The following is a 25,659-nucleotide window of genomic DNA, read 5'->3' as shown; positions in this document are numbered from 1 at the left end:
AGATGCCAGCTGCCTGCATTAATAGCAAGTAGTACCAGTAAAATACTGGCCTATAAGCCTGCTTATGTGCAGGAGAGAGAGGCATTGACAAAGTCAAGGAGTGGGCTCTGCAAGAGGCTGTCTCTACACGTGCTCCTAGGTATAAAAAACTAATTCTAAAAAAAAGAGGCATAAAAAAACAATTGTGTCTAAAAAAGAAAGGTAAAAAACATTTGAGAGGAAATAGATAGAGAGAAAGTGAGAAAAAGTTATAACCTTTATAGCCAACCTTATAGTCAACACTATGGTAGTATTACATGAGGAAGGAGGGAGTGGTGCACATGTCAAGTTCACTGGGCTGTCGTGTTTCACATTCCTCCGTTGTAACAGTGGAGACAATAGCTTTCATCGAAAATAAACAATAAATACTCGTTGCTGGTCCTCTATATCGGAAAAGAATACTTTCCATTCACTGACATGTGGGACGTCGACCATCCTGGTCCACCTGCCTTGCACAAAATTATCCCGGTCCACCCCAGTCGTAGCGCAGGCCCAACCTTTCCCGCTGTAAGTTGGTCGGACGAAGGAACCATCATGACTTTGTTGAATTCCGCTTCTTCAAGAAAACTTACTGTACCCGCAATACTGCTACAACACGCGAAGACTGGACGGCACTGTACCATGTCATATCACTGAAACCTACTAGGCCAAAATAGCCCGCCTAGGATTTGTACTCCCTCCGTTTCAAAGTTGGTAGTACAAAGTTGAGTCATCTATTTGGGAATAGAGGGAGTATGTCTCTGTACTTCTATGATTTTGTGTTGTACGCCTCTGTACTTTTGCTACGATTTTCCAACCCTATGAACCAAATGAGGCCACAATGTATCCGTGTCAACTATTGTATGATCGATCGCTAAGCCTACAATTTAAGGAGCTTGGGCTATTGGTCAATCGACGACAGATAAGTATAAGCGTACCACGAGCTCATCAGCCCCAACGTGTTTTGCAAGTACTATAGCTGGCACAGTAGCTACCCTACTAACACCAAGAATCATCAAACCAGCCCTGCTGATATGATAAACAGTTCGAACTTACATCCAAGGATGCGATAGATTACATCAAAAGCTGGTGAGGATACATCTGTTTCCATAACTCGGAGAGGGTTCACATGATTCACTATCAAACAAAAGTAGCAAGTACCGCCCACACAAGAGCGTGCACTAGACCTAAGATGGTTTGATAACACGCATCATTTTGGTAATTAAACATAGGGCAATGCAAACTACCCTGAAGGATTAGCGTGACCAACTATTTCTTGTCATCGATCTCTCGGGCAATGACCACAGCACGGACATCGGCATGGGAATCGATCTCTAGAACGATGTCCACGGGGCTGACCGCGACATTGGAATCGATCTCTGGGGCGATGTCCACAGGATGGACAGTAGCATTGGAATCGATCTCCGGGGCGATGTCAACAGGACGGACCGCGACATCGAAAACGATCTCTAGGGCGTTGTCCATAGGACGGGCCGCGACATCGGAATCATCAAGGACGTCCACCGGCACCTGCACAACCCTAACATATTAGCAAGCACATTGCAAATAATCAAAAAACAAAACTATGGTAAGCCATTATTTTTTACCTTGTGCAGCTCACCTGGGGATCCCATCCCTCCGGGGGCCATCTCCTCGTCCTAGATGTGGGCCATGAACTTGCCAGGGGAATACTGCTTCTCAGCGGCGACTATCTCCTCAAACTCGGCCTTGAGCCTCGCATAGGTCGCCATTAGAGTTTCTGGGGTAGGCATGGTGGGGCCCTTGCTGTTCTTCCAACTTTCTTTGAGGATTTCGTCCACCAATGTCGTGGCTTTTGTGGGAGCACGAGCACCTATGGGGCAGGGGGCCCCTTCTGGTCCGGCAAGGGAGCGGAAGGCGCACAAAGAGCAGATCGAGGTCGAGCGTGCAGGGGGATTTTACCCAGCTTCGGAGCTCTCCGGAGAGATAAAACTCCTACTGCTGCTTTGTGTTTGTATTTTGTTCTTGCTTGAGAGCGTGGGTATGCTATGGTGTCGAATGAGTCGAATCTAACTGCGGAACCCAACTGCGGAACCGAACCCCTTCTACATGCGCATGGGCCTCCCTTTTATAGTCTAAGGGGGTCACCGACAGGTGGCAACGCAGAGAGAGGGGTAGAAAGGTAAAAACGCGGGTTGGTACAACCACTATCTACAGTGTCCCCTACCTAACTCTGACGGCAGGGGACAAGGGCATTTAATGCCCGTCTGGTCGCTCCAACAGTGCATGAAGCGACCGTTAGGGGTGCCACCGATCGCCACGATGGCCTCCTAGTCACCTTCGCTTGCCACCTCGCACCGCTAGGCTGCCTAGCTACCTGCCACGTGCACCAGGAGTGATCCTGCAGCGACACGTCGTCGGGTGAGCTGGAGCGCAGAGTGGTGGCTTCTCCATGGCAAGTGCCTTGCCGCGGTCTCTCTCTTGTTGCACCAGCGAGCTTGCCGCCCGCCGGGCCTTTCCGGGACGCGCGGGGCGTCGCGGCGAGTTTCTTGAAGTGCCTTGGTTGGCCTTCCCGGCGAGCTCCTCTTGCCGGGGTCTTTGTCCTTCCCGGCAAGCTCCTCTTGCCGGGGCCTTGTCTTCTTAGTTAACACTTTGTTCTTGAATGGCAGTAATGGGAATGGCGGAGGATCTTGGCGGGCGCCCGGCAAGCCTTTCCGCGGGACGCTGCGACTGCCCGTGCACAAGTTTGGGGTACTAAGGTACCCCTACTTTAGTACACCGACAACCAACGTCGTCAACTCTTTGGCCAGTGCTTGTTTCTTGGAGTTCTTCGTCTCCATGGGTTGGCCTGCCAACAAGGTCAACTCATTGGTTGGTGCTCGCTTCCTGGATATCACTGTCTCCAGTGGGTTGTCCGCCGACAACTCTTTGGCTAGTGCTCCAGGATCCATCAATGAATTGATAAACAAAAAGCAATCCAAAGGAAACCACAATCGCAATGAAAATGGGAAAAGAATAGGCTGTGAGAATCGGTCGGTGCTTCACAAAAAGAAGATTCTTGGAATGAAAACATAGCAGCATCACTGATTCACCCACCTTTCCTTCATCGGTATAGAAGAAAAATGGCAGAAGTGAGTAGCCTGGAGTGAGGATTTCTTCAAGAAAGGGGAGAAAGGGCTTCAACGAGCGTTCCAGTGAAATGATGGTTGCTTCGTCCAGTCCAACTTCGAGGCCACTTTACCACTGCTGGTAAAGGTGGGTTTTGTGATATGACGGGTCATGACGGCCACACCGGGGTGACCGGTGAGCCTCGACTGTAGCACCTCATTGTGATTTGGTGGATGTCACGCGGGCCCGGATGCTTTGATGTCCCGCATGTAGATAGAGCGGTTAGTCATATAGGAGTGCTCAATATTGTGAACCGCGACCAAGGCGGAGAGGAAAACGAGATAACTACGTAATTAATGTATGAGTTTAATTAGGGCAGTTTTGTAAAGTACGAGATACATTCCTCCAATCACAAAATGCCTTGGTTGATGAGATTTGAGCCAGTACTGCACGCGGTGTAGTCTAATCACTAGAAATCTCTAGAAAGGCAAATACTCCTTTCTGGTTTACTGGGCTGTACAAGCAAGTACTAGTACTACAATAGTGGGCTCAAATAGCAATTTTGTCTCATGCAAGAGCCTGGCTATATGCGTGCTCCAAGGCTCCGCACCACGCCCCACCCCTACACAAAGACTGCCACGCTAGCGTTCGCAACTACCACGTTCGGGTTGCGCTTGGCTCTTCGCCTCTTTGAGAAGACGAATAATGATGTTACTACTACTTCTACAGTATCGAATCCACTGCTGCATGTCCGTCCACCGCGTGCGGGAGGGATAGCCACCACACGCATGGGCGAGGGAGAAGGTGTGTAGTAGTAAAATCAAGCTTCTCCTCGTTGTACGAGTTGACGCGACACATCATAGCACTGGCCCCACATGGTTGCCTCTAAACTTGGCTGAAAGACCCGCAGTGTACAATACTCCATTTGCTGCAACCTCTAACATTTACCCCACCACAAATTAAAATATATGTTCCTATCTTGACCAGATGAGCATGCAAACTAGAATCACCAGGATGACAGGTAGGGCCAGAAGATTATTTTACTCAAAAAAGCATGGAGCCAACCCCCAACGATTTTAAGCTTACAGGCATGGTACACGCTATCCTAGACTACTCTACACATGAAACTGCCACATGAGCGTCCGGGCTGCGCTTGGCTCTTCGCCTCATCGGGAAGTCAAACAATGATGGAGTACTACTGGAGTGGAGGAGTACTACAGTATGCTTCTGGCCATCTAACACCGATTGAACTGCTGCATGTCCACCGCATGCGGGAGGGAGAGCGTGGAGCGAACGAAAGCTTCTCCTAGTCCTGCCAGCCACCATGCTCATGGGCGAGGGAGGGACGCAGCTTCATTGACTTACTGCTCCTGCCTTTGCTTCTATGACAGGTGGGTGGCCCACCTGTCATGCAGCCAAAGGCAGGTGTGGTTAAGGCGAGAGGGCATTGTAGTAATCAAACTTCTCAGTCTTGTACGAGTTGACACGACACATCAAAGCACTACACTCGATATATTTCAATAATTTGCGTTTACCAATGCATTAGTTGCTCCCTCCGTTCCTAAATATAAGTCTTTTTAGACATTTCAAATGGACTACAACATACGGATGTATGTAGAATTTTAGAGTGTACATTCACTCATTTTGCTTCGTATGTGGTCACTTGTTGCAATCTCTAAAAAGACTTATATTTGGAAACGGAGGGAGTACAACACATGCATGCATGCCGTGACTTTCCTTTTGATACTTGCATGTGTTGATTTGATGCACCTTGCCAAATTTTGACTATAAATTTAACTAACCAAATGTTCGTGCATGTCACAAAAAATTACGGGGTTGTTTGGATTGTGACTATGTTTGCCTTATGTTGCCACATTACTTTTTGCCACACTTGCCATACTTGCCTAACTTGAGTTGCTCAAATTGTTAGCCACACTTTGGCTTGCCTAAGGGAATCTTGCCACACTTTTTGTGTCTATGACATGTTGAAAGTGCAACTACCCCTGGGTGGTTTTGGTAATTCCCAACAACATATAGCTCACTGAGCTAATGCTATTTCGAGATAAATATTTCAGGAAAGCTCAATGTTTGGCATGGCATGGATGAGAAATGTGGACCCCTCAAAATGCTAAGGACAAAAGGATTGGCTCAAGATCAAAGCACAAGACTCTACATTTTACTTTTAGTGATCCAAGATCACATTGAGTCCATAGGAAAGCCAATACTATTAAGAGGGGGTGAGGTGTTGCTTAATGAGTTTCTTGCTCAAAGTGCTTAGTGATACGCTCAAAAAACCCTCAACTACTTTCTCACATCCACATATGTCCCAAACCAAAAGTCAAACTCGGCCCCACCAAAACTTTCTATCCGGCGCCATCGAGTGCAGTTGACATAGCCACTGCCAGAAACCCTAGTCTTTTCGGTCTCACCGATAGGGATCTCGGTCTCAATGAGATGGGATTGTAATCTCTATGTTTCCCTTCGTAACATTTCGGTCAAACCGAGATGAGCGATCGGTACCACCGAGATTGCAATGCAAACTCTCTGTTTCCTTTTCATAACGTTTCGGTGCAACCGAGATGAGCGAATCGGTCCCACCGAGTTTGCCTGATCAACTCTCTGTTTGTCTATTACCAAAATCGGTCTCACCGAGTTTGTGTAATCAGTCTCACCGAGATTACATTATGCCCTAACCCTAACAATATCGGTCCCACCGAGTTGACATGTCGGTCCCACCGAAATGCCTAACAGTCACATTATGAACTAAATCGGTCTGACCGAGTTTCACGATTCGGTCCCACCGAGTTTGGTAAGTTGTGTGTAACGGTTAGATTTTGTGTGGAGGCTATATATACCCCTCCACCCACTCTTCATTCGTAGTGAGAGCCATCAGAACATGCCTACACTTCCAACATACATTTTCTGAGAGAGAACCACCTACACTTGTGTTGAGGTCAAGATATTCCATTCCTACCACATAAATCTTGATCTCTAGCCTTCCCCAAGTTGCTTTCCACTCAAGTCTGCTTTCCACCAAATCCAAATCCTGTGAGAGAGAGTTGAGTGTTGGGGAGACTATCATTTGAAGCACAAGAGCAAGGAGTTCATCATCAACACACCATCTATTACCTTTTGGATAGTGGTGTCTCCTAGATTGGTTAGGTGTCACTTGGGAGCCTCCGTCAAGATTGTGGAGTACCAGATGACGTCTCTCCCACCTCCACCCACCTCAGGCGACTCCCATGGCGATCTTAGGGTTTAACCCCACGATCTCCTCCCGACGACCCCAATGGACGGCCTCCTCCACTGGGATTTCTCCCCCGGCCTCAAGGTTGAGGCACAGGTGCGTGCAAGGTTTGGATCTACGGTCCACTTCGTCCCCAACCCCGGCTCCAAGGAATTCTTCCTTGAAGTTTCCTTCTCTTCGGCCTCTTTTCCCCTCTCGGTGGATTCGGTGGGTTTGGCACTTCAATCATGTATTGGAGGTCTTGCTGACGGTTTCAATGTTTTGCGTTTGGGTGATCAGCATTTTCGGTTCTCAGTGGCCTCAAATCGTGTGGGACATTTCAATTTTGGATTGAGAGACCGTATTTGGCCGGATTTTATATGCCATTTTCACCTTCATCGTTCTGGTACTGCTCGTCCATTACTTCATTCATGGCACGCTGATTCTGAGTTAACTGGTCTGGCTTCATCCCCTGGTCCGGCTATCAAATCTAGATGGCTCTCTAATCAGAGTAAATTACCATTGGATCCTGCCTCCATACCAGTTCTACAGAATTTTGGGTTCATTTCACCGCCGACGGACTTGCATTCCGGCGAACCCTCAGATCGGATCTGCTTTGGTAGTTTCTCATCTCCGGTTTCTAAGGATTCTTTTCGGATTGGTTCCATATCTTTACCTATTTCTCACGATAATCCTGGAAGGTTGCCATCTTTTCGTGGAGAAGGATATATTATGGGTTTATGGGATTCAATTCCGGAGGAAAAATTACTTGCTATTCTCGATGGCTGGCAGGCAGGTTATGATAATGATAGTGTTAAGCTTATGGCACAGATTACTTCAGTCCCCACCAAGAAATACATTTACAAAAGACTTTTGCATTGCTCGATCTGTGATCGTCTTGGCCACGTTGATGATTCGTGCACTGGCATATTTTGTCAAGGGTATGGGGATGTTTCTGGGAATTGCACCTGCAATATTGCACGTACTGAGGTTCACAAGCATGCTCCATGCAAAGTGGGCCCGGACCCTTTGGGCTTTCCGTGTAATGCATGTTCCGCTGTTAACCACATGACCAGGCTTTGTCCAGGGCTTCGCCGCTGCCCGCTCTGTCATCAGTTGGGCCACAAGTCACGTAAGCTTCCGGTTTGTGCCTCTTAACCCTGATGGGCTTGGAAAAAGAAAAACCTACCACAATCGGAGAGGATCTTGCCTCGGGCTGCCGCGGATGAAGCTGTGGTTGGTAACTCTGTAGTTGTTGGTATGGCCCGTGTTATTAGGGATCCGCATGGTGGTTGCCTTTCGAAACGGAAACAGATAATCCCGCACCACTCGGACGTGGCTAACCCCCATTGCTTGACGATACGCCTACCCGGTCAGGGTGTAGTCAATTCAGCCTGCCAAAAACCCCAATCGGGTGTTACGATGTTCGCCTCGAGTTCTACACCCACGCCTCCGCCATCTCGATCCTTCTCACCTTCGGCTCTGAGCAAGAAACCTCCATCACCTACTCCGGCGACATCTCTCAAGCAATCTCCGACTTCATCATCCATGGCGAACTTCCCCGTGAGCCCGTTCTCCTTCGCTCCAGATGGATCCACCTTTGATCGCGGGCCGGCTCATCGGGTCCAGAGGCACGTCATGGTGGTCGATGATCCGCCTCTGAATCATGATAGGTACGCCATTGTCTCCGTCAACCCTCCAGTCCCTGATCATCAGAAGGAGTTTTGGCTAGCTGAGGTCTGTCGCATCAATTTTGGAGATTTGGAGTATGAACTGCTAGATGACTTTGTTTACCCGCTGGGGATCGGGTGCATTGTGTTTGCGGATATGGAGAGTCGAGATGCTGCTATTAGAGAAGGACCGCATGCTCTGACTGAGGATTCTACTTTTCCCTAGTTCCGCATGATGAGAGCATCAATATGCGTATGCCTGCTTTTGAATATGAAGTTTGGGTCATGTTTCTTGCTTTCCCAATGGACTATCAAACAGAGCATTATGTTCATAAGGCAGTCTCACATTTTGGGAAAATGCTTGCCTGGCCCCGCCCGGGACAGAACAAGGCCAGAGTCCTTGTTAAATGCCATATCAAAGATGTTGCAGAGGTGCCGCATAGTCTGGTAATTACTAGGGTTGGTTTACTGCCGGGTCTTGCTCGTTCTTGGTCAGTACCTGTTTATGTTCTGAATGGCAGGAATACCATACCAAACCTGGTTGGCAATGAGGATGCTCCACCACTTCTGAATGCTTCTCCACACCCATACCAGCTCCCTTACTATACCCTCATGCAACAAGCAAGGATCGATGAGATGGCTGCTCAGGATGCTTTGAATGCGGCTGCCTGGAATGCTCCAGAACCGGCCAATGATGTTCAGAACAATGGGTGGGGTGTGTGGCCTGTGGTGCCTCCACCGTACACTGGATTCAGCTTTAGGACCTTCTTTCAGTATGATGGTCCGTCACTCATGGATGGTGTGGACTCGGAGCATAATGTGCAGGACAATTTATCTGATATTTGGTCATCTGACTCGGAGTTTCAGGCAGTAGAAGCTTTGGCTGATGGTTTCGTGAATGGCAATCCTGGAGCCAGGATGGAGTTCGTCAGGGCTGGAGGAACCTCTGTTTTTCTTCAGGTTGCAGTTGATCATGAGTTCTTGCTCTGGATTGGGGGTATGCTCAAACGCATTTATACGCCAGCTATCACCCTGCAACACAACTCTCCTGTGATGATGCCCCTCAACCCCTTTCAAATCATTCAGAATCATCTTAATGCAGCAGCAGCTTGGATTGAGTGTATGGTGCCTAAACCTGAAATTTTCTCAAGGATCTTTGCTTCTGCAATTCAGTGGGGGATAGTCGTTGTCCCATCTGATATGCTGTCGCCTGAGCCTAGGGCGCGGTCCACTGCTGCGACCTGGGATCTGCCTGAACAATCTCCTGGACTCAAGGCAATTACACAGCTCGTCTCAGCGGAAGAGGTTCCTCAGATGGTGTTCTCATCAGACCAGCCTACTGCGCTCCAGGTGATTGCGTCCTCCTCTGTGTTCAATGCTAATCAACACCGTAATGTGTTAGTGCCCTTGGACACAACCACTGTCAGACGGAGCAACCGATCCAACAAGTACGATGGCTTCAAAATCAACAATGCTCCGGATGCTAGGCGTTCCAAATCAAGGGTGAAGCCTCGGGATATTCCTTTTGTCAATGTTGTTTCTTTGGCTGCTGCTCCTGTGCAGGTGATCACTGCTGATTGCCCCCCACCAACACCGATCGAGGATCTCCAGCAAATGGGGAGCAACTGCGGAATTGCTCCGGAAGCCCTCTCTTGTGATAAGCTGCTGGATGATCAGAGCTCCTCGGGGGAAGCTGATCGCTGAAGTCTTCCCGCCTGATGAATAAATCGTGGAATGTGCTCTCGTGGAACATCAGAGGCATAAACTCTGATGAAAAACTTTTGTCTATTAGGAATGCGATTGATACTAGCGGTTGTTCTGTGCTATGTATCCAGGAAACTAAACGTGAATCCTTCGACCTTGCGTTTATTAAAACTTTCTGCCCTAAGCGCTTTGATAAATTTTTTTTGCACCGTCAGTGGGGGCTTCTGGGGGCCTCATTGTTATCTGGAATAGTGCTGTTTTTACTGGCACATCTTGGTTTGTGGATTCTTTTGCCATTGGGATTTCTTTTGTGGCCACGCAGTCAAATGATTCATGGAATCTAATCAATGTTTACGGCCCCTGCTCTGGCCAGCGTAGACTGGACTTTACAAACTGGCTTTTTGATCTGAATATCCCTGATGACGACAACTGGCTAATCCTTGGAGACTTTAACTTTATTCGTTCCACGAATAATAGAAACAAGCCAGGTGGCGTTGCTGTGGACATTCTGCTATTTAACGAGATCATCTGCGCACAATCACTAATGGAACTACCTGTGAAAGGACGAGCATACACCTGGAGTAACATGCAGGATGATCCTCTACTTGAACAGTTAGATTGGTTCTTCACATCGTCTGCTTGGACCACCAAATACCCCAACACAATGGTCTTGCCCCTGGGGAAGCCAGTGTCTGATCACATTCCGTGCGTGGTCACGATTGAATCAAGCATACCACGGTCCAAGCTTTTTAGATTTGAGAATTTTTGGATAGATCATGATGGGTTCATGGAGGTTGTTGCTGCGTCATGGTCCAAACCATGCCACGCACCCAATGCTGCGGCAAGAATTTGCAAAAAACTAAAAACTCTACGATATGACCTCAAGCGTTGGAGTAAGGGTGTCTCGAAGCTTAAAGTTCTGATTCAAAACAGTAATGAGGTTCTGGCCACCATGGATGCACTCGAGGACAGGCGACCCTTATATGTTCAAGAGTCGAACTTCAGGAAAATACTGAAAATCCATTTACAGGCACTGCTCAAATACCAGAATGAGTACTGGAGAAAGAGGTGTACGATCAGGTATTTCCGCTTTGCTGATGAAAACACAAAGCTCTTTCAGTCTTTGGCCACAGAGAGGTACAGGCACAACGCTATTGCCATGCTCAGATTTGGCGACGTTGAAATACATGACCATGTTGGCAAGGAGGGGGTGTTGTTCAATACATACAGGGACCGTTTGGGTTCTTGCAAACCCACCAACATGAAGTTTGACCTCTCTAGGATCATTTGCAGAATTGATGGGCTGGATCATCTGAGTGCCCCTTTCTCTAATGATGAAATAGATGTTGTTGTTAAGGAAATGCCAAATGAAAGAGCACCTGGCCCGGATGGTTTTAATGGTTGTTTTCTTAAGAAGTGCTGGCAGATTGTCAAGACAGAGTTCTATGATCTCTGTCACGCATTTCATGCAGGTGATCTGGATATCACTAGCATTAGCGAGGGTTATATCACCTTGATTCCAAAGATATCCTCCCCGGAGACGGCTAATGACTTCAGACCAATTACCCTGCTGAACTGTTGTCTGAAAGTTATTACAAAGATCTTGGCAAATCAACTGCAGAAAATCATTCTAAAAACCATTCACAGGAACCAGTATGGGTTTATCAAAGGTAGGACCATCCAGGATTGCCTCGCGTGGTCGTACGAGTACATTCATCAGTGCCACTCGTCTGGGAGAGAGATCATATTGCTTAAACTAGATTTTGCCAAGGCCTTTGACACGATCGAGCATGCCCCCATGTTGGAAATCATGAAACATATGGGGTTTGATGATAGATGGTTGGGTTGGATGGAAACGATATTTGGCTCCGGAGTTTCGTCAGTTCTATTAAATGGCGTTCCTGGCCGGAAATTCAAATGCAAATGTGGGGTACGCCAGGGTGACCCTCTCCCTCCGCTGATCTTTGTTCTTGCAGCTGATCTGCTACAGGCTGCGATCAATGATGCTTACGCCCAGGGATTGCTGGAGCTTCCCATCCCCCGTGAAAGTGCAGGTGACTTCCCGGTGGTTCAATATGCTGACGACACGATCTTGGTTATGCAAGCATGTCCTACACAGGCAGCCCGCATGAAATTGATCTTGGAGGATTATGCGGCCTCGGTAGGGCTCAAAATTAACTTCCATAAATCAACCCTCATACCCATCAACGTCAATCACCAGCGTGCTGGTGGGTTGGCAGAAGTGTTTGATTGCTCGGTTGGTTCCCTGCCATTTACATACCTTGGACTCCCCATGGGGATGACGAGGCCGACTGTTCTTGAGCTCATGCCATTAGTTCATTCGGTGGAGAGGAAAACTTCCACTGCCCTATCACTGATGTCGTCGGGGGCCAAGTTGACGCTGGTCAATTCGGTGGTCACCTCCATGCTGATATATGCAATGTGTACGATCAAGCTACACCCCAGAATAGTTGAACACCTGGACAAACTCTGCCGATATTGTTTATGGGCAAAAAACTCTGATGATGGGATCAAATCCAACTCCCTTGCTGTCTGGGAGCTTGTCTGTCGACCCAAACGGTGTGGTGGCCTCGGTGTCATTGATATCAGAATACAAAACGCCGCGCTTCTCCTTGAATACTTGTTCAAATTCTATAATCGTGAGGATGTGCCCTGGGTTCAACTGATCTGGGAGGCATACTATCCGAACAGGGTACCACACACCACTGAGCCGGTGGGTTCCTTCTGGTGGAGAGATGTAATGCAGCTCAGTGGAACCTTCCGTGGGATCACCAGGGTCATTCCGGGGGATGGCCGCAGTTCTCTGTTCTGGAAAGATGTCTGGTTTGGAGACCATAGCTCAACACTCATGGATACGCACCCGCGGGCGTTCTCGTATGCTCTGAATGAGGATGATTCTGTCGCCAAGATCCTCAGAACCACTGATCCTGCTGCGATATTCAGTCTGCCGCTTTCGATCCAGGCCAGGGAGGAGATCAGAGAGATACAGCAAGGGTCTGTCCACGTCGGTCTAGACAGTGGCTCGGTTGATTCTTGGGTCTGTGACCTGGGGCGATACTCATCTAAAAAATACTATATCCACTGTTTCAGGCAGGTAATGGCTGATAAGGCCTTTGGATGGCTACGGAGATCCAAATGCCCGATCAAGTTCAAGATGTTTGGGTGGTTGCTTATGGTCGATCGTTTGAACACCAGGAATATGCTGAAGCCGAGACACTATAATGTGGCTGGAAACAACTATGCTTGCATGCTTTGCCAAAACCCACCTGAGGAAACCGTGGAACACCTCTTCTTCACGTGCCCTTTTGCCCAACAATGCTGGAGTAGGATTGGTATAACATGGCCAAGGGGAACCAACAGGCTTGCCATCTTGCATGGTGGTAGAGACGACTGGCGTCGACCACTGTTCATGGACATTTTCTTGCTTGCGGCTTGGAGCCTGTGGATGGAAAGGAACAACCAACATTTCAGGGGGATCCCACATTTGTTCGGCGCATGGTTAGCTAGATTCAAACATCTGCTGAGCCTGGTGACTCATAACTGTCCTGAGAAAGTTCTTCCCTTTCTCTCTGATTTCATTGTTAGTTTGGGCAGCTAGTCTCTGTACTTGTATCCATCATGGCCGGGGGCCTAAAACCCTTTGTAACATACATGTAACAGTCCTATTGTGAGTAATACAAAGTCAGTGGGAGCCTCTCCCACTGTCACTAATTCTTCAAAAAAACGATTGTGGAGTTGAACCAAGGAGTTTGTAAGGGCAAGGAGATCGCCTACTTCGTGAAGATCTACCCGAGTGAGGCAAGTCCTTCGTGGGTGACGGCCATGGTGGGATAGACAAGGTTGCTTCTTTGTGGACGCTTCGTTGGTGGAGTCCTCCGTGGACTCTCGCAGTTGTTACCCTCAGTGGGTTGAAGTCTCCATCAACGTGAATGTATGATAGCACCACCTATCTGAACCACACCAAAAACATCCGTGTCTCCAATTGCGTTTGCTTCCTCAAACTCCTCCCTTTACTTTCATATGCAATTGTTTTACATTCCGCTGCTATACTCTTATAATTTCATGTGTAGGTTGATTGCTTGACTTGTGCTAAGTTGCTAAAATCTGCCAAGAACTAAATTTGGGAAAAGGCTAGATTTTTATTTGGTTAAGTCCTAATCACCCCCCTCTAGACATACTTTCGATCCTTCAAGTGGTATCAGAGCTTTGGTCTCCATTTGCTTTGATTTTCATAGCTTTTGGTGGTCATAGCCTTGGTTTCACAACCTAGGAGATTATGGCGTCTAGCAAGGGAAATTACCACCATAAAGGTCCTTACTTTGATGGTACAAATTTTGGTAGTTGGAAGCATAAGATGAAAATGCATATTCTTGGACATAACCTCATCGTTTGGGCTATTGTGTGTATTGGCTTGCAAGGTGAATTCTTTGATGGGAGAGAACCAAACCGTGAAGCTACCGCGGAATAGTTGAAGATGCTGCAATACAATGCTCAAGCTTGTGATATTCTGTTCAATGGATTATGCCCCGAAGAATTCAACAAAATCAGCCATCTTGAGAATGCAAAGGAACTTTGGGATACTTTGATTGTCATGCATGAAGGTACCGACTCTGTCAAGGAATCCAAATTGGATGTGCTTCAAAGTCAACTTGACAAGTTCAAAATGAAGGATGGTGAAGGCGTCGCTGAAATGTACTCTAGGCTTGCTCTCATCACAAATGAGATTGTCGGCTTAGGAAGTGAAGAGATGACCCATAAATTCATCATCAAGAAGATCCTAAGATCCTTGGATGGAACATATGATAGTGTGTGCACATTGATCCAAATGATGCCCAATTACAAAGATCTCAAGCCAACATAAGTCATTGGGAGAATTGTTGCTCATGAGATGTCACTGAACGATAAGGAAGAGCTCCACAACAAGTCAAGTGGTGCTTACAAAGCCTCACGTGAAGCTCCCACATCATCAAGTGAGAAACAAACCTCCAATGAAGAATTGAGCCTAATGGTGAAGAACTTCAACAAGTTCTACAAAAGTAGAAGCAAGGAAAGAAGTTCCAAGTCAAGGTCCTACAATGACAATAGATCTTCTAGTCATGAGCGTAATTGCTACAATTGTGGAAGACCCAGACACTATTCCAATGAGTGTACGGCTCCCTACAAAAGAAGAGAAGATTCTCCAAAAAAGAAGAAGTAGAAGAGAATGTCAGCGTTCTTGGAACGGGGGTCCCCAGACTTGCCTGCCTGCGGCCTGCGGCGTGGATCAAAGGGGGGCCCAGCACGGTCCATCTTCATCAACATGAGCTCAAGACCCTCGCGAGGGGCCAAGCCTCGCGGGGCGGGCGACAAGGAGCTTCCTCAGGCACGGCCTCATCAGGCTGGCTCGCGAGGAGGCGGAGAGATCAAGGCGGGGTACCTCACGAGGTGCCCATGACGCAAGCCATGACGACCAAGGGCGCCAGTCAGGTGCCAGCCTGCACAGTGTCCTCCTTTCCTCTTTGGTGCAAAGGGAGCAAGCGCAGGCGAAATCATCAAGCAAAGGCATTCATTTCGGTGCAACAAGACCAAGACCAGCCCAACGACAGGAAGGAAGTCATTGTGGAGCCCAAGCAGGCGTCACCACCAGAGCCTTTGACAGGCGAGGACCAACTTTAGTCAGGATAAGTGTACCCGATGTTCCCCTTCAAAATGGCCAATTGTTGGCGCCCTTCCCGCTCAATATTTGGGAAGAGGCCCAGGGCCTTTGCCTATAAATAGGACTAGCCACCCCCAGGGTAGAGGCATCTAGAGAAAATGGGATCCTCACCAGTAAACTAGTAGAGAGAGCGACTGAACTCCTCCTAGCAGTTCTTCGCACCAGCAAGAATAGACCCTCGCGAGGTTGTTCTTCCTTGTATTGTTCATCAACAGCCCAAGAGGCAATCCACCACACCACACACTGGAGTAGGGTATTACACCACAATGGTGGCCCGAACCAGTATAAACTCTGTGTCTCTTGTGTTGTTCATTTCGTAGTTTAGATCTCAGCGAGCCGGCGAGGAACAGGTAGGTAGAGGGTGAAATCTCTGCGTGCACCCCAGTGTTCGAACCTCAAGGGTCTGCCGGAACCTGAAATCCGACATTTGGCGCGCCAGGTAGGGGTGCGCCGGGATCCGCCTTCTGCCACTTTGCGTCCCGCCGCATCGTCATCACCATGTCCGGCGACCAGGCAGGCAACCCTGATCCATGGGCGGCTTGGCCCGCCCGCGTAGAGCCGCTCGCCCAGGGCGACCCCATGCCCCAGGCAGCTCGCGGTCCGCAGGGTGCTGCGGGCCGTGGGCGACGTGGACAGACTCCGACAGCTCTCACACCGCGGCAGGCGCGGTCGGCAGCAAGGGCCTCCAACCATGCCGTGGCCACGACGCCGTACACCCGCCGAGAGCAGGCGAACTCAAGGGCCGCGCTCACAGTGGCCCGAGAGCTGCTGTAGTGCACGCTGATGGAAGGCGGCCGCAACGTGCTGCTAGAGAGGGTGGCAGAGCTCCTGGGCTTTGCCGCCTCGGGGTCTCACCCCTTCTGCACCCAGCTCCCGTCTCAGGCCCAGGGCGGCCCGCGCGGGGGCTCCACGCGCGCCCGCGGGCTCCCAGGCTGCTCCAACACCAGCGAAGCTATCAACACCGGGTCAGCGGCAGCGCTGACTCCACCCCTGGCCACCGAAGAAGGACTCGTCGCGACCCACGGCCCTAGTGGGCCGCCGCGCTACCACCCCCAGGTGGGCGCATCAAGCAGAGCTGCATGGCACGCGGAGCGCTATGGCACGGCCTTCGGGATGGCGGCCCCAGAAAAATACGTGCCCCACATGATGGACCAAGGGCACCTGCATGAGGGCGAACAAGGCTTGCGCCTCAGCCCAAGCTGGGGGGACGAGGCGCCAGAAGCTGAGCTCTTCCAGGAGCCCCGGGACGGCCCCACCGGCCGCACAGGAAGCGACGATTATCGGGTACCACTAATTCATCAGGAGCAGGCATACGCTAATCATGGGTCGCAGAAGGTGCAGGTCGCCACAGCGAGCAGCTGCCCCACTCCCGCAATCTCCTACCCCTCAGGAGGAGGGCGTCGGGGGCTGCAGGAGAGGGGTCGAGATCCGGCATCACCGCCGCGGCGTTCGAAGCAAGGCGTTCTCAGGAGGTAGGCCCTCTGCTGGGGAGGTGCCTCAGGGCCTGCCCCTGGCGGAGGACCCGTGGTCGTCGGGGGAACCGCTGGCGACCGCTCTACCCCATCGGCGGCGTCCTGGTTTCCGGTCGTCGTTGATGGCACTAGAGTGTGGCGCAAGGCGGGGCCCTCATCTGGCGATATGAAGCAAGGCCGGTACCTGTGAAGAAGGCCCAGTGCCTGTGCAGCTCACCGCCCCGTGACACTCTCACGTAATAATGAGTGGGTCTGTACACGCCCCGGAGTCTCAAGGGTGCCGGCCTCAGGCCCTGGGGCTCCCTCCCATGCCCAGTGGCAGCACTTAGGTCCGCACTGGTGAGAAGACATCCAAGACTAGACTAGGTGCCGGACGCGGCCTTTTCTCTGCTTTCATTGCTTTTCCCTTGGTTGTCGCTTTTCCCCGCTGGATTTAAGTTGGAGTTGAATTTGAGATTTGCGTGTGTTTGGGAAGGGGTGCTTAGTCTCGTTCGAGCAATCTCTCGCGTTTCGGTTACCACTTCGCCTCAGCTGCCTCCCCTCGTGAGCCCCTCGCGAGCCGGGTCTGGCCTAGCTTGCGTGCAGCCCAGACAGCCGCCGTCGTATCCTCTCAGGAGGCTTCTACTGCGGGTCCTACGGATTCGATCAGGAGACACTCAAGACACCACAGCCTCCCACAAGCTATCTCAGGGCCCGCACGGGACAAAGTTAAACTAGCCAGCCGGCTCGTCGCCTAGCCAACCACTTGGCGCGGGCGTATGGGTGATGTAGCATCCACTAGTACACTGAACACGAGTTTTACATGAGGGGCACCCCCTCCCAAAATGCTCTTACAACCATCAGGTCAAAACCTGAGTTCTGTTCATACAGGGTAAGGAGACAGGAACGATACGCGGTCAGTCGGATAAATCCCCAAATGCATCCTCAGGAGCACCACCCGAACTGTTGCTGGCGTCGCTGGCCTCGCCATCGCCCCCTGCGTTGTCGTCAGCGGCGTCAGGACCATTCACCACGCCGCCCTCATCGGCAGCCACGATCGCGTCGTCGTTTTCTGAAGCGAAGGCCCTGACGAGAGCGTCCACGTTGTCTTCCACCCAGTGTGCCAGGTCATCCCGAACAGCCTGGGGGACTGGGGCGATGGCAGCGTCTAAGTCGAAGTGGGGATCCATGTTCCGGAGATGGCTGAAGACACGGGAAAAGGCGCACCCGACCAGGGCGCGGCTCCTCTCCTCCACCAACCTGTTGGCTCTGACCGACCGCGCCTCCAGCTGCGTCACCACGTCGGTGAAGAACAGAAGGTTGCCGGCGTAGTTAACTGCGTGCGGCTTGCCGACAGCCGCCTCGCAGATGTTACCCAAGGCCGTGTTGGCTCTCTCCCGAAGCGTGGTGAGCATGGGGTCGTGCTCATGCTCCAGGAGCCGCCGCTGGCGTATCTCGTCCGCATTCTGGCGCGCGACGGCCTCAGCCTCGTCCACCCGTTGGCGAAGGAGAAGCACCTCGGCATGGGAGGTAGTTGACTCCCCCTGCACGACCTCAAGTTCGGCCCGCAAAGCATCGACCCGCCACGTCGCTTCCTCCAGCTTGGCCCTCAAGACAGCGGTCCTACCTTCAGCCTCGGTCCGGATCAACCCCAGCCTCTCCTCGAACTCGCGCTCGAGGTTCAAGCGCGTCGTCGCCACCAGACTCCGACCTTCTCCAGGACACGGGCTTCCCGCGCAGCGACATCGTCCTCCGCCTGCGTCACCAAGCGCTCCCTTGTCTCCAGGCGTTCATACTCGCATGCGCGTTCAGCGGCTTCCAGCGTCAGTGCCTCCTCACGCTTCTGGAGCTCCGCTGGGTCGCCCGAAGCCACCTTCATCGACGCGAGGGCCGCCTCGTGCAGCTCCACCAGCTCCTCCAGTGAGCGGCACCGGGCCAGGAGTTCCCGCGCCCGCTCCTCCGTCGCCTCTCGCCGCCGGTCAGATTCCCGGGCCTCCTCGATGGCCCGGGAACGGACCTCCCGAGAGGCCGCCAGCGACGCCTTGGCCTCCTCATCGCCAAGATCGCGCTGATAGCGCGCGAGGGCGACAGCCGCCTCCAGCTCGCGACTCTCTGCAACCAGGCGCAGGCCCTCGGCCTCAAGGCGCACGTCCTCATCAGCGAGCTCTTCACCAAGCAGGCTCACCGCGTCAGCCGCCCTCCGAAGAAACCCTTGGCGAAGAGCACGACGCTCCCGGGCGCGCTTGAGTACGTCTTCCACACCATCATCCGCCCCAAGCGAGCGCCGGGGGGCACGAATCAACACTCCCCCTCCGGGCAGGGGGCTGGGAGCTGGCGCCCTCGAGGCGACCAGGCACGCCTCGCCAGAAGCCCGGCCTGGAGCCAGTCCATCCCCAAATGAAGGCCGCAGGGAGTAACCCAGCCAATCACGGTCCACGACCAGATGAGAAGTCCACGGCAGGCTGGCTATGCCACGAGAAGGCTCGCGAAGAAAGGTCGTGAGGCGCGCAGTGTCGCGATGCGCCTCAGGATGGTTCGTCTCCCCAACCGGCCTCACCGCAGGGGCTCTGCTGCTCGAAGTGCTCGAAGAAAGTGGAGACGGCGGAGACAAGGGGGATGGCTCCTCAGTCATCTCCGTGAGCTTGGTGGGAAGGGCCTTGCGGAGCCAAGGATCAGGAAAAGCAACGGAAGGATCAGGAGCTGGGAAGGGAGAAGGCTTACTCATCGGTGGCGAAGTACTTCCTACGCTTCAGCAGGCGACAAGGGTAATCGTCACCCAGGGCCTCCCTTCTCTTCCGGAGGGCCTCAAAGTCCACGCGGAAGCGACCCAGGAGTTGAGCGCAGGGGTCAACCTGCGACGAAGAAGAAGCGTCAAGGCGACCCACGTCAGGGGCGTCTGCCTGATGTGCGCTGCCGGTCGCCTCACCGAGAAGAGCAGCTGGGGCCTCAGGGGCCTCAGCCGCAGGCGCTGCGGGCAGGCGCTCATCACCCTCAGCCACAACAGCACAGGCCTCAGGGGCAGCTCTCTCATGAGCGCCGCCCAGCGCTGTCACCTCGGCAGGGGCCCCCTCGGCCTCCGGCGGCTCATGCCTTCCTGCTCCGCCACTTGAGGAAGAGTCGCCTTGGCCGACTGCAAGGGCGGCCACCACCACTGGGTTCTCGCGAGGCCCCTGGAGGCCAGCGGGGCGCAGCCCCCATTCGTCGAAGATAGGCATCTGATTCACAAAGTCGCTTCTATTCGGGCAGAGGTACAACAAGGCCCCCCCTTGCCGGATGCTGCCGGGGGAGGGGTCCCTAGTCAAGACCAAGAGCACCTTCCTTAGCGCTTCAGGCGTCAGGTTCTCTTCCTGGAGCCTCATATGATCCTCATGCCCGCTGAAGGCCCACATCCGGTGAGAATGGCGTTGAAGAGGGGCAACACGGCGTAGCAGGAACTCCTTCACCACCTTGGGCGCCGTCACACCAAGCGCCCTCAAGAACGCGAAGCGACGCCAGACGAAGGCGAGCTGGGAACTCGTGAGCGTCTCCTGGCCCCAGCCTAAGTTGGGGACAGCAGGCGAAGATGGCTCCGACAGCAGGGGCTGGGCACCCCTACGTCCACATACAGCCACCGCTCGCGAAACCCAGGTGCGGGCGAAGGAAGACTGAAGTCGATCCCTGAGGCCGCTGTCTCAGGTGCAGCAATGAAGCTCACGCACCCCGAGCATTGGGTGGGTTGACGAGGCACAGAGAGAAGAAGTGGCGCAGCAAGGCAACCGAGGGAAGGATGCCCATCATTGCCTCACAAACGAAGGCTAAGACTGCAAGAAGAGTGATGGATTCAGGACCCAGATGCATCATGTGGATCTGATAGTGGGAGAGCACGGCGTTGAAGAAATCGGAAAAGGGGGGAACCAGTCCCGCCCACAGGGCGTCAGCGAAATACCAGACCTCGGTGATTACCCTGTCGATGGAGAAGCGAGACGCGGGCCAGGCCGTCGTCCTCCCGCATTCGTTGAAGATGGTGGCCAGAGCCGAGCTGACCTTGTCCAAGCCCTCTCGATTGGTTATGATCGACCGGTCGACGGCGGGGGCCGCCAGCGACGATGAGCGAGGCGGAGGCATGGGCTTCTTCCCTCTTCCCTTCTTCGGCGGGGCCATGGCGGCAGAAGGGGGGGGGGAAGGTTCGAGATTGGATTGGATGCGGAAGCTAGAGTTCGAGAGGAGAAAGGACAGAGAGCGCTCGAGCAGCGGAAAGGGGAGCGGCTGTGTGCGACTAAGAGTCCGCCTAGCATAGCACAAAATAAGGAGGCGTGGGGGGAGCAGTGCCGCCCACGTCCAATCAACCGCCACGCGGCGCCCAAGGCCGCAGGCTGTTAGGGCCCGCGGCGCTTCACACTTGCCCTTTTGCCTCTCTGCTCGGCCAAGACCGGGCGCGCCTTGGGCCCGGGGGCTACTGTCGGCGTTCTGGAAACGGGGGTCCCCAGACTTGCCTGCCTGCGGCGTGGCTCAAAGGGGGGCCCAGCACGGCCCATCTTCATCAACACAAGCTCAAGACTCTCGCGAGGGGCCAAGCCTCGTGGGGCGGGCGACAAGGAGCTTACTAAGGCACGGCCTCATCAGGCTGGCTCCCGAGGAGGCGGAGAGATCAAGGCGGGGTACCTCACGAGGTGCCCATGACGCAAGCCATGACGACCAAGGGCGCCAGTCAGGCGCCAGCCCGCGCAGTGTCCTCCTTTCCTCTTTGGTGCAAAGGGAGCAAGCCCAGGCGAAAGCATCAAGCAAAGGCATCCATTTCGGTGCAACAAGACCAAGACCAGCCCAACGACAGGAAGGAAGTCATTGTGGAGCCCAAGCAGGCGTCACCACCAGAGCCTTTGACAGGCGAGGACCAACTTTAGTCAGGATAAGTGTACCCGATGTTCCCCTTCAAAATGGCCAATTGTTGGCGCCCTTCCCGCTCAATATTTGGGAAGAATCACCACCAAGAGAGAGGAAGAGTAGAGCTAATCGTTATGAACAAAGAACATCCCGGAGAAGCAAGGATTCGGAAAGGAAGGACAAATCATCAAAGAGCTACACAAAACAAAGACATCAAGCTCATGTTGGTGAATGGGTATCCGGCTCCGACTCCAACAATCACTCCGAGAGAAGCTATCACTCTGACTCCGAATATACTCAAGATGAAGGTGCTGCCGGTCTAGCACTTGTGTCAACTAACTCCTATGACATATTTGACTCACCAAATGAAGGAATTGGAAGATACTTCATGGCTAAAGGCCCAAAGGTATCACACCTCGAGTATGTTGATTTCAATAGTGATGAAGATGACTTGTTAGGTGATGACGATTTACTTGTTGACAACTCTAGTGATGAATACTATGATGAAATGTCAATTAATCATGCTAATCAAGATAAAACGAATGACAATGATAAGGAGAAGATTGAGCGCCTAACTAAAGAACTAGACACTCTTAAGTTAGCTCATGAAACTATCTTGGAAGATCATCGAGAACTTTTAAAGACTCATGAGAAGTTACGCTTTGAAAATCTCAACCTTGAGCAAGAGCATGAGTTTTTAAAGGCAATCAATGATGATCTTCGCAATAAAAGTTCTTCTTACATTGCCAAGCATTTACTCTTATCTACTTACATGCCACAAGTCAAGTCTAGTAACAAGAACAAGAACGATTCTTCTTCTAGTAGTAACAATAATCATGCTAAATCCAATGTTGTTGCTTCTAGTAGTTCTCTTGATTCCACTAATGATTCTCTTAGCCAAGTTACACTTGAGAAAGAAAATAGCTTATTGAAGGGAATTATAGAGAAAGGTGTTTACAAGAGCCTTGCCGGAAGTAAGGAATTCGAGGAGATTGAACGCAAGCAAGGAAGGCACCGGAAGAATCAAGGTGTTGGTTTTTAAAGAAAGTTCAATGCCAATGGAGTTGAGTGGGAAGAAGATCAATACCCCAAGACAAAGTTTGTTCCTCAACAAGAGAAGTACGATCCTACTTCTTTCAAAGGAACACAAGCTCAAGATGATCTTCCACCACAAGACCACAAGCAAAAAGGCAAGGACAAGCTTCAAGAGGAGATTGGTGCATTTGAAGAAGCTCCTAAGGCCTTGGTTAAGTGGGTTCCCAAGACTATATCAAGTTCTACTTCATCAAGTATTACTACAACTCCAAGGATTCCCATCAAGATGATGTGGATCCCTAAGAAGAAGAACTAGAGAGTTCTTGAGGGTGACTCCGCCAACATACTTCACTCATATCATTTCGGCAATGACAAGTGCAAACAACTTCCATATCTTGCACTAGTCCAAGGAGTCACAAACCCTCTTGTTGGTAAGACGAGGAACAAGGTAACCTAATGCTTTCATGGACATCATCTTGTGTGTGCATCACTCTATGTCTATGGATATCCTTGCTTGTTCCTTGTGGGACTAACCCGTGTAGGTATTGAATGTGCAACTCACTCCAATGGATTGCTCCGAATGATCTACATCAACATTGAGCATCCACATCTTCAACACCTTCATGAAGTCATTATCGACAAAACCAAAGGTTAGTTCATCCCTCTTAGGGGGGATATCACATCTAGGGGGAGATTTACTCTAAAGAATTGAGCTAAAGCAACTCTAATGGTGTGAACACAACAATGCTTTATGTAAAAGTGGTAACCCCACTTGTGCTTAAATGATGAGTATGACCTATGATCAAATGTTCTCATTTGACTCCTAAGTCAATATACTCATATATAGATGACCTAGTCATCGCCAATTGTTTGATAGATGCTACAATTGGTTGTGCATGCTTTGCCACATATTTCATTTGCCTTGTTATTGTGTGAGCATGTTGGTTGCATATTTTACTCATTCGAGGACATCCATTTGTTGCTTTGATTGCTTGGCTTTTTCTTTTTTCCAAATGGATGGACAAGAATGCCTAAGAACCTTCTCTAGCTATCTCTGATTTTCTCGTCTCAAACTCTATTCATGAAACATCACAAAGTTTGATCAAGTCATATTCGAACCACTCTGTGTGAGGAGCACTCGGAATCCCCGATTCGTCATAGACTTAAAAATCCAAAACCTCTTTGTGCATTCCATTTTGACCGATTCATCCTTTTCGGTCACACCGAGATCACTAAGTTGATCTAGGTTTTCAATATCGATGCAACCGATTAGAACCTTTCGGTCACATCGAGTTGCAGTAACTGCGGGCAGTTTTGCATCTCGGTGCCACCGAGTTGTTCCACTCGGTCACACCGACAGGGTCAGGTTATATATACTGACGGGTTAAATTTTGGAAAAAAATACGAAACCCTTCACCCGCACGTAACGTGCTCTGTCTCTTCGGGTCTCCGGATCGTCTTCTTGCCGCCAGCGACCTCCCGCCGCTGGTCTCCGTCGCCATCAAAGGCAATCTGCCCCGCCGTTGCCGCCGTAGCAAGTTCACCGCCGAGTTAGGGTATGAACTTGATACTCTGTGCTATTCATTAACTCCGATTCATAGCACATTGCTTTGCCAAGATTCTTGTCACGTATGAAATCATCCTGTCCAGCTAAAACATCTTGTAGATTAGATTTGATTTGAAACTTTAGGGTTAGGTTTCCGCCGAACTCATCTCGGACCGACCGAATTGTTGAAATCGGTCTCACCGATTTGGCTTAGGCCATTGCACAATTTTTGGTCTGACCGAGAATTGAAAATCGGTGTGACCGAGTTCGATTCTTTGTGAAACCCTAGCAGTCTCGGTGCCACCGAACTGTGACTCGGTCTGACTGAGTTCACTAGTTTAGGTTCCAAAAGCTGCTTCGTTATCACCGAGTTTACAAATCAGTAGCTTCGAAATGCTTTCTGTGGAGCACTAAAACTAAGTTTTGAGTCAATTGTTTTGCAGAACTTCTGTACTTTGTGATGTTCATCTACTCTACCTCATCTACAACCTATTCAAAGGGTCTGCTGACAGTTTGCCCGAAGATGTCTGATCAAAGTGATAGTCAGAACAAGTCAGAGGTACGGGTTCAGTTGAGTGAGGGCACTAGTCCCTCCAGCAGCTATGATGAGGGTAGCAGTAGCACACCTAGTAACTTGCCCAAGGTAGCTACTAGAACAAGGAAGAAGAGAACATCTGATTCAGAGGATGAAGATTATATTGCTGTTGAAGATGAGGCCACTTCCAAGAAGAAAGTAGTGAAGAAAGAATTTGGCACTGCTGCTTCAACAAAGCCAGGGATGAACAGGAAGGCACCTGCAAGAAGAGTTCCTATGTCGAAGCCCAGAGCATCCACTCAAGAAACTTTGGGATTTGAACCCAAAGAACCAGTTGTGGCTGAGAAGAAGAGGAAAGAGAGGGTCAAGAAGACCACTGCCAGGATTATTGGGAAGCCCTCCATGATGAGAGATGATGATGAAGAAGAAGAGGATGCTGCACCAGCACCCAAAGCTCAGAAACTCATGGGAGATGCAATCAAATCAGGGGCTGCTCCATCTAAGCCCAAAGCTGCTCCCAAGGCTGCTGCTCCAGCACAAAAGTCTGCACCTAAGAGGAACACCAGAAGTAGACCTGCTAAGGAGAAGAACAAGGCCCCAGTGCCTGAAGCTGCTGATGATGAGGAAGATGATTCACTTGTTTTGAGAAAGTTGAAACCCAAGATCCCTGACCACAATGATGCACATCCTGTTGTAGAGAACATGAAAATCAGGAAGGATTCAGGACTGAGATTATGGAGACAGTTTTATCCATATGCTTTCAAGAGGAGAACTGTTCTTGACTACAGGTTTCACACTAAGGAATAGCAAG

The sequence above is a fragment of the Triticum dicoccoides genome, chromosome 3B (genome assembly GCF_002162155.2).
Source record: "Triticum dicoccoides isolate Atlit2015 ecotype Zavitan chromosome 3B, WEW_v2.0, whole genome shotgun sequence".
NCBI classification, from domain to species: Eukaryota; Viridiplantae; Streptophyta; class Magnoliopsida; order Poales; family Poaceae; genus Triticum; species Triticum dicoccoides.
Note: the sequence above shows the minus strand (reverse complement) of the source record.